Source organism: Monodelphis domestica, chromosome 6 (assembly GCF_027887165.1).
Source record: "Monodelphis domestica isolate mMonDom1 chromosome 6, mMonDom1.pri, whole genome shotgun sequence".
NCBI classification, from domain to species: Eukaryota; Metazoa; Chordata; class Mammalia; order Didelphimorphia; family Didelphidae; genus Monodelphis; species Monodelphis domestica.
Window position 1 is genome coordinate 241,122,405 of NC_077232.1, and position 7,756 is coordinate 241,130,160.

Here is a 7,756-nt window from a genome sequence, read left to right on the forward strand (position 1 = left end):
TGTAAAAAATATACATATATATTTAATCCATTCTATCAAGATTACAGAAAAGAAGCCTATTGTTGTTATGGGTTCATCTCTTTCCCTTCTTAATAGTAAGAGAGACTTATGAAAAAGAATGCTATCCACATCCAGAGAAAGAACTGTAGGAGTAGAATCAGAAGAAAAACATTTGCTTGTTCACATGGTTAGATAAGGATATGATTGTTGATGTAGATACTAAATGACCATTCCTTTGCAATTATTAATAATATGGAAATTTGTAGGTCTTGATCAATGATACATGTAAAACTCAGTGGAATTGCTCATTGGCTATGGGAGGGGGAGGAAAGATGGGAGGGAAAGAGTATGAATCATATAACCATGGGAAAATATTCTAAATTAATTAAATAAATAAATTTAAGAATAAGAAAAATACCTGATCTAGAATACAGTATGGGCCCCAAATTTGAGAGGGGATACATTCCAAGAAATACCAGGAATGGCTGAAACCATGGATATGAGGTTAAGTTGAACAGTTGCTGACCCATACATATGTGTTCTCTTTACATTCCTGGCTCTTAGCTCAGCAATCCATAGCCTCCCATCTTCCCCAACCCCCAACTCTTTTTCCTGATACCCCCAAAAAACTTTAAAAAATGAAGTGAATGTGGCAAGAAGTGCAAGGGAAAACAAAAGAGACCATGGTTGCCCTTCTGTACTTCCTGGTCAGGATAACTGAAACTGTAGGCAGTCCTCCATGGCTTTCCTGGTCATGGAGGTGATGCTTACACAGTTGATGCTGGAAAACTGAAAAGATCAAAAATGGAGCCATAAATAAGGGGGCTTACTGTATATATTCAGTTATGAGCAGAGAATCTAAGAAAACTATTGAGAAGCTAGCAAGCTTCCAATACACAGGGCACTCAGATATTGAGGTCATTGAATACCATATCATGTGAAGATCTGTTGAAGTAACTGGTAATAATTGGCTCAGAGAAGAAGAGGATAATTACAGGGAACTTGATGCTACTTCCAACATGAGGCCTCTTAATAATGTAAGTTTGAGGATAAAAACTAGTATGTTATCTTCTCTTTATATCACCAGCATCTACTGTGGTGCCTCATGCTTAATAAAAGTTTTTTTTTAATTTGAAAATAAAGTAAATTGGAAATGTAAAGCTTTTGATCAGTTTGGATTGAAATATTTAAGATATCTTTAATACATGAGAAAGATATGTTAAAATATTCAAGGTACTTAAAATACCTAAGGAATTTTAAAATCTTATCATTATTATAACAATGAAAAGTAATATACATAGAAAGAAGGAAGAAAGATAAATAAGATTTGCTGATATCCAAAAATGAAATATGAATGGGAAAGAAGAATACATAGAGAGAAGAGAAAAGGAAAGATAGAAGGAGATGAATTACCTCTCACTAAGAAGGGTATAAGAGGCAAATACAGTGGAGGAGAAGGTAGGAGTGATGGCTATTCTTGAACATTACTCTCATCAGAACTAGCTCAACATGGGAATAACACTCATCCTCAGTCAGCTAGAGAAACCTACCTTACCCCATAGGGAAATAGAAGAGTAAAGAGAATAAGGGAGGGTTGGTGATGGACAAAAAGAAACATGAATTGGGGAAAGATTTTTCATTGAAAACAAAACATCTGTGAATAGGGTGTGAATTTTAAAATTTCTCAGACTTGTGAATCTTAAAAATTTCCGCAGTAACAGTTTATGGCAACCACTCTTTTGTCTGTAACAAGGAAAAGGTAAAAGGAGAGACAAAGAATAGTAGACAAGGGGAAAATGAAATGGAGGGAAGCACACATTAATAACCATAATTGTGAAAGTGAATGGGATGAATTTACTCAGAAAACAGAAAAGTAGAGTGTATTAAAAACCAGAATCCCCAATATTCTGTCTTCAGGAGACACATTTAAAAGAGGGAAAGACACATAGAGTAAAAATAAGGGGTTGATGCAAAATCTACTATGACTCAGCTAAAGCAAAAATAAAAACAGAGGCAGAAATCATAATCTCAGACAAATAAAAAGTAAAAATGGATCCCATCAAAAGAATTGAAGAAAGACATTACACCATGAATAAAAGGCACCATAGACAATGAAATAATATCAATTTTAAATATTTATGCACCAAATGGTAAAATATAAAGATTACTAAAGAAAAAGTTACATGAGTTATAGGCAAAAATAGTAAAATATTACTAGTGGATTACCTTAATCTTCCCCCTTCAGAAGTAGAGAAATCCAACCAAAAAAAAAGAAAAATTAGAGATAAATAGAAATTTAGAAAACTTGGAAATGAAAAACCTCTGGAGAAAAATTTATGGGAATATAAAATAATTTGGCTTTTCTTCTCAGCAACACATGGCACCTTCAAAAAAAAGTGACCACATAATAAGGTATTAAAAATGCTTCATATCCAAATTTTCAGACCATAGTGCAATAAAAATTACACTCAATAAATGGCATTAGAAACACTAAAATTCAAATCAAAATTAAATAATCTAATCCTAAAGAAAAAGTAGGTCCAATAACCACTCAGAGAAAAAATTAGCAATTTCACTTAAAGAAATGACAATGAGGAAACAAAATGCCAAAATGTACGGGATGTAGCAAAAATGGCACTCAGGTGGAAATTCATATCTATAAATGTTTACATCAATAAAATAGAAAAGAAGATGATCAATGAATTGGGCATGCAATTAAAAAAATACTAGAAAAAGAACAAATTTTAAATCCTCAGTGTGCAAACACCCAATATTGAGAGCCAGCAAATCAAAGGAGAGATGAATAAAATTCAAAGTAAGTAAAGCATTGAACTACTAAATAAGAGGAGTTTCTTTTATGAAAAAAATAAATTAGTAAACCATTGGTTGATTTAAAAAAGAATAAAGAAAATGAAATGACCAGTATTAAAAATGAAAAAGGTGAAATCACAACTAATGAAGAAGAAATTAAACCAATTATTGGAAGTTATGTTCCCCAAGTATATCCTAATGAACTTGACAAACTAAGGGAAACAGATAAATGCTTACATAAATATGAATTACTTAGATTAACAAGGGTAAATAAAACAGTTAAACAACTGCATCACAGAAAAAGAAATAAAAAAAAACATCAAACTCCCTAAGAAAAAGACCACAGTTGCAGGAGGATTCACAAGAGAATTCTAACACTCATTCAAAGAACAATTTGACTCCAACACTACATAAACTATTTAGAAAAATGGAGGAAGAAACAATCTTTCCAATTTTTTTTATGAAACAAATATGATACTAATACTTACACAAGGAAGAGATAAAACAGATGAAGAAAACCATAGCTAAATCTCCCTAGTAAACATTGATGCAAAAATTTTGAATAAAATAAAAAAACAAGGAAATATAACAGATTATCACAAGAAACATATGTCACTATCAAATGGGTTTTATAACAGGAATACAAGGATGATTCAATATTGGGAAAACTATAAACATAATTGACTATATAAATAATAAAATCAACATAAGCTGCATTCTTATTTCAATAGTTGCAGAAAAAAGTGTTTGACTAAATACAACACATTTTTTTTTTATAAAAACACATTAGAATATTTTGATTAATTGTAACCCTCCTCAGGGTAATGAATGACATTTACCTAAAATCATCAGCAAAAATTAGCTATAATGGTGATAAAGTGAAAACTCTTCCCAATGTAGTTTTGGGGCACTCACATTCCTTAATTGAAGAAATGAGGGTTGAAGGCAGTGAGGAAAGGGTCCCTGATTTACTTGAGGGAGACATAATGGATATCTCCCCTCAGTGAAGGTTTGCCCTTTAAGGATTGTGCTGGCCCTCAAGGGCAGTGAGGAAGTCTTCTCTACCAAGAGAGGTATGTGGGACCTCAATATGAATATGTGCTGTTTTGGGGGGCAGTCACAAGCCTCCCTCTCATATCTTCCTGAAAATTGGCAACAATATGGAGTCTGCCAATGGGCTTACTCTCTAGATGTAAATAAGCAAGATTGAATTCACTATCTGACTGCTTATTTGATTTAGTTGTTGATTGGGGCAAACGGTAGAGGTTAGAGGGGTTGTGGGTCTCCCTAAACCTTTTTCTAAATAAAACTAATTACTGAAATACTAGGTTTTCTTGTAAGCAGGGGAGAGGTAGAAAAAGAGAAGAGAACACTGCTCAGCGATTTGAGTCCACTATCTCAATAATTCATTGAATGAAAGTCTTTGAAGCAATTCCATTTCCTGACAGAAACCAGTGATGTTTAAACAGGAATACACAATGTTAAGATTTCTGTCAGGGTCAGAAATCCCCAAAGGTGACTTGAATGGTCCAGAGAAACAGCTCCTCCTTCCACTCCCTTCTGTGTCTCAGCACCCAAGACAATCTTCCCAGGAGAATTTCCCAGAAGTCCTTGTTCAGTTTCCAATTGTCATTTCTGCCTCAATGTCTTTAGAGCTCTTCCATTGGGTTTTTTTTTTCCTACTCCCCATCATTACACCAATAAGATCAGAGATAAAGCAAGGCTGTCTATTATCATCATTAATATTTATTATTCTATGAAAAATACTCTAAATTGAAGGAATTAGATTAGGCAATAAAGAAACAAAGTCACCAGTCTTTGAAGATGATATGATACATAGAGAATCCTAGAAAATAAAAATGAAATTAAACAAATAATCAACAACTTCATTCAAGTCACAGGATATAAAATAAACCATATAGGTCATGATCACTTTTATTTACCATAAACAAAATCCAACAGCAAGAGATCAAAAAGGAAATTTGCATTCAAAATAAATAGTTGTGAAATAAGATACATTAGGATAATAATAATGGGCTAAAGCTTCAAATTAAAGGCCAGTTTTTACCAATACAAAAAGTGTGTGTCTTCACCTTCTTAAAAACCAAGTACCAAAATATGGTTAGTGATAAACATCTCTTATAAAACAATATTAAAATATGGACAATGCTATTTAATCTATAAATATTAAATAAAGATTATATAGCCTATAAATAAATATTTTGTACCTCCAATATATGTACCATATTTCATTCATAGTCTGATAAATAATTTCATTTAACAATAAAATTTAACTTCATTTATAAAAATTAACCACTATCTAAATGATAGATATTATTTTCTATGAAGATAGAAATATCAAACAAATTTATTTAGGGGGATGGTTGGTAGCTCAATAGATTTAGAGCCAGGCCTAGAGATGGAAGGTCCTAGGTTCAAATCTGGCCTCAAACACTTCTGAGCTTTATGACCAGGGGAAAGTCACTTAACCCCCATTAACTAGCCATTACCACTATTCTGCCTTGGAATTAGTAGACAGTATTGGTTCCAAGATGGAAGGTAAGTGTTTTTAAAAATAAATGAATAAATAAATAAATAAAATAAAACACATTTTGACTTGTGTTCTGGAACATTCATCATCATTAAAGTAATATTTTCCAGTTGACAGCCATTTATTTAATGGGTGGAATATTGCAACTTAGATTTTCTATTTGGCTTTCAATTCAATCAAACACTATTAATATGAATTCAGACTGTCGGCAATTTAAAATCAATGCAGTAAAACAACAGAGACACTGTATTGCAATTGCAGAATGTATTTAACTTTTGTGCAAAGAAAATTTACAGATGTCAAGGCTTACAAATTACTTAAAGAAACACGAAAATATTTGTATATACCCTGAAGCTCTGAATTTTTCTTTCAGTTTCCAACTAGGTAAATAAACTAAAAAGAAGATTGATTATGAATGTATACATAGCAATATGGTCCTCTACTAAAAATTGTAATAGAGAAACTCATTGACAGTAAAGATGTCATAAGTCAAATGGAATAGAAATTAATCACAATTTAAATGAATACCTTAAGTCAAAAAATGATTCATAAATTGTTTTTGGCTTTTATTGTTGTTATGGAAAAAAAGAAGAAACATATTGCCCACTTAGGTTCATCTCTTTTCCTTCTTAATAATGTTATATATTATTAATACATATATTTGACTTTGAATTATATTGATCATTAGTAGAAAAAAACCCCAACTCAAATTGTTCTAATTTTCTAGCACATCATTTGAATGCTATGAGTCTATCTTATTCCTCATCGTTTTAGCCATATTTATTTCACATGTGTGATCTTGCATTTTTTATTTATTGATGTATGAATTAATAATCTGAATAAATATTAACATAATTTTAATAACACCATGTTATTTATCTTTGAAGTAATCATTTCATTTATGAATTTATCCTTCAATATATTATCAACCTGTCTCTTTCATCATCTAAACAATTCTATCACTTATTACTCTATCAATTTATCTACTTATCAATCAACCAATTTACTTGTCTAAGCTATATTTATAAACTCATCTCTCACTAAGGATTTTATAAGAACTAATTATGTTTCATAAAAGAAAAAAAAAGAAAGTTATCCATCTGGCCTAGAAATGAAAGGACTTCAAGTAGCTTGATGCTTTGCCCCAGAGAGGAATGCTGCTTATAATCTCAAGAAAGGACTTCTCATAACCAGGAGCTGTGATCATGTCCTTTGGCAATACTCTTTCTCTCTACACTTTGTCTCAGTCCAATCATAATTTAAGTTTGGGCCTATATTCCCCAGGGATCTTCTTTCTTTGAATTGATTCTAAGTATCACTTTTAGAGCACTAAGACCTGGGCAGTTGCGGTTAAGTGCCTTATCCAAGATCACTCATGCAGGAAATATATAAGGCCAATTTTCAACTCAGATATGCTAGAGTCTATGCCTGGTGCTCTATTCACTGTACTACCTAGTTGCCCCATCCAGGGACTTTCGTATGCAAAGCAAGAATGTGTCACTTGTTTGGATTGACTATTTTCATAATTACTATTTTTTATCACACTGGCTCCATATACTTGATATACTATTTTCCTAAAAGATAATGGAAGTCTAGCTGACTTCCTCTTCCTGGTTGAAAACTCTTTATGACCCTTACCCTTACTTAAGGCACTTACCCTTATTTTAAGTCTTCTTTAACCTTACATTCAGATCCTTGAGAGCAGGGAGTTTTTATTTTCTTTGGATCCCTTACTGCTTAGCAGAGTGGCTTGTACATGGTATATGATTAATTAATATTCATTGACTCACTGACATGAATGAGAACCCACCAATAAGCAATAGCATGAGAAATTTAGTCCCTTCATCCTCCCTAGAACATTGGGCAGGGAAGTGGTCAAGTTATCTTCTGAAGATCTGTCCCAAATTCAGGAAGTGGACCCAAAGTGAAAGCTCCATTTCATACAATATTGTTTGGAGATTATGAATATCTAGAAGAGTGACATCAATTAAATAAAATGTTCTTATATTTTTTATGCTCCTTTGCTATGCCCAAGTGACTTTTGAAGAACCATTTAATCTGTGATAATGATTTTTCCAGTATAGTTTATTAGTTGAATCCTCAAGGATATTTAAAAATCTGTGTCTGTATTCTGAGGATTTGTCATCTATGAAACCATTAGGGATAGAACACTTATAAACCCCAGAAAACACTTCAATATCTACCTGGAGTCCTCTCAGCAAGATGGTATCCTGGAACCATCCCTCAGCACTGTGACCAAGTCATGAAGCTGGGCAGCATGCCCACTCAACTCACCCTGAATCTCTCCCACAACTATTATCATGCTGTGCCCTCAAACCCAGATTTGGACCCCTCCTGTTTGGAGAAAGTATTAGGAGATCCTCAATGAAAGAA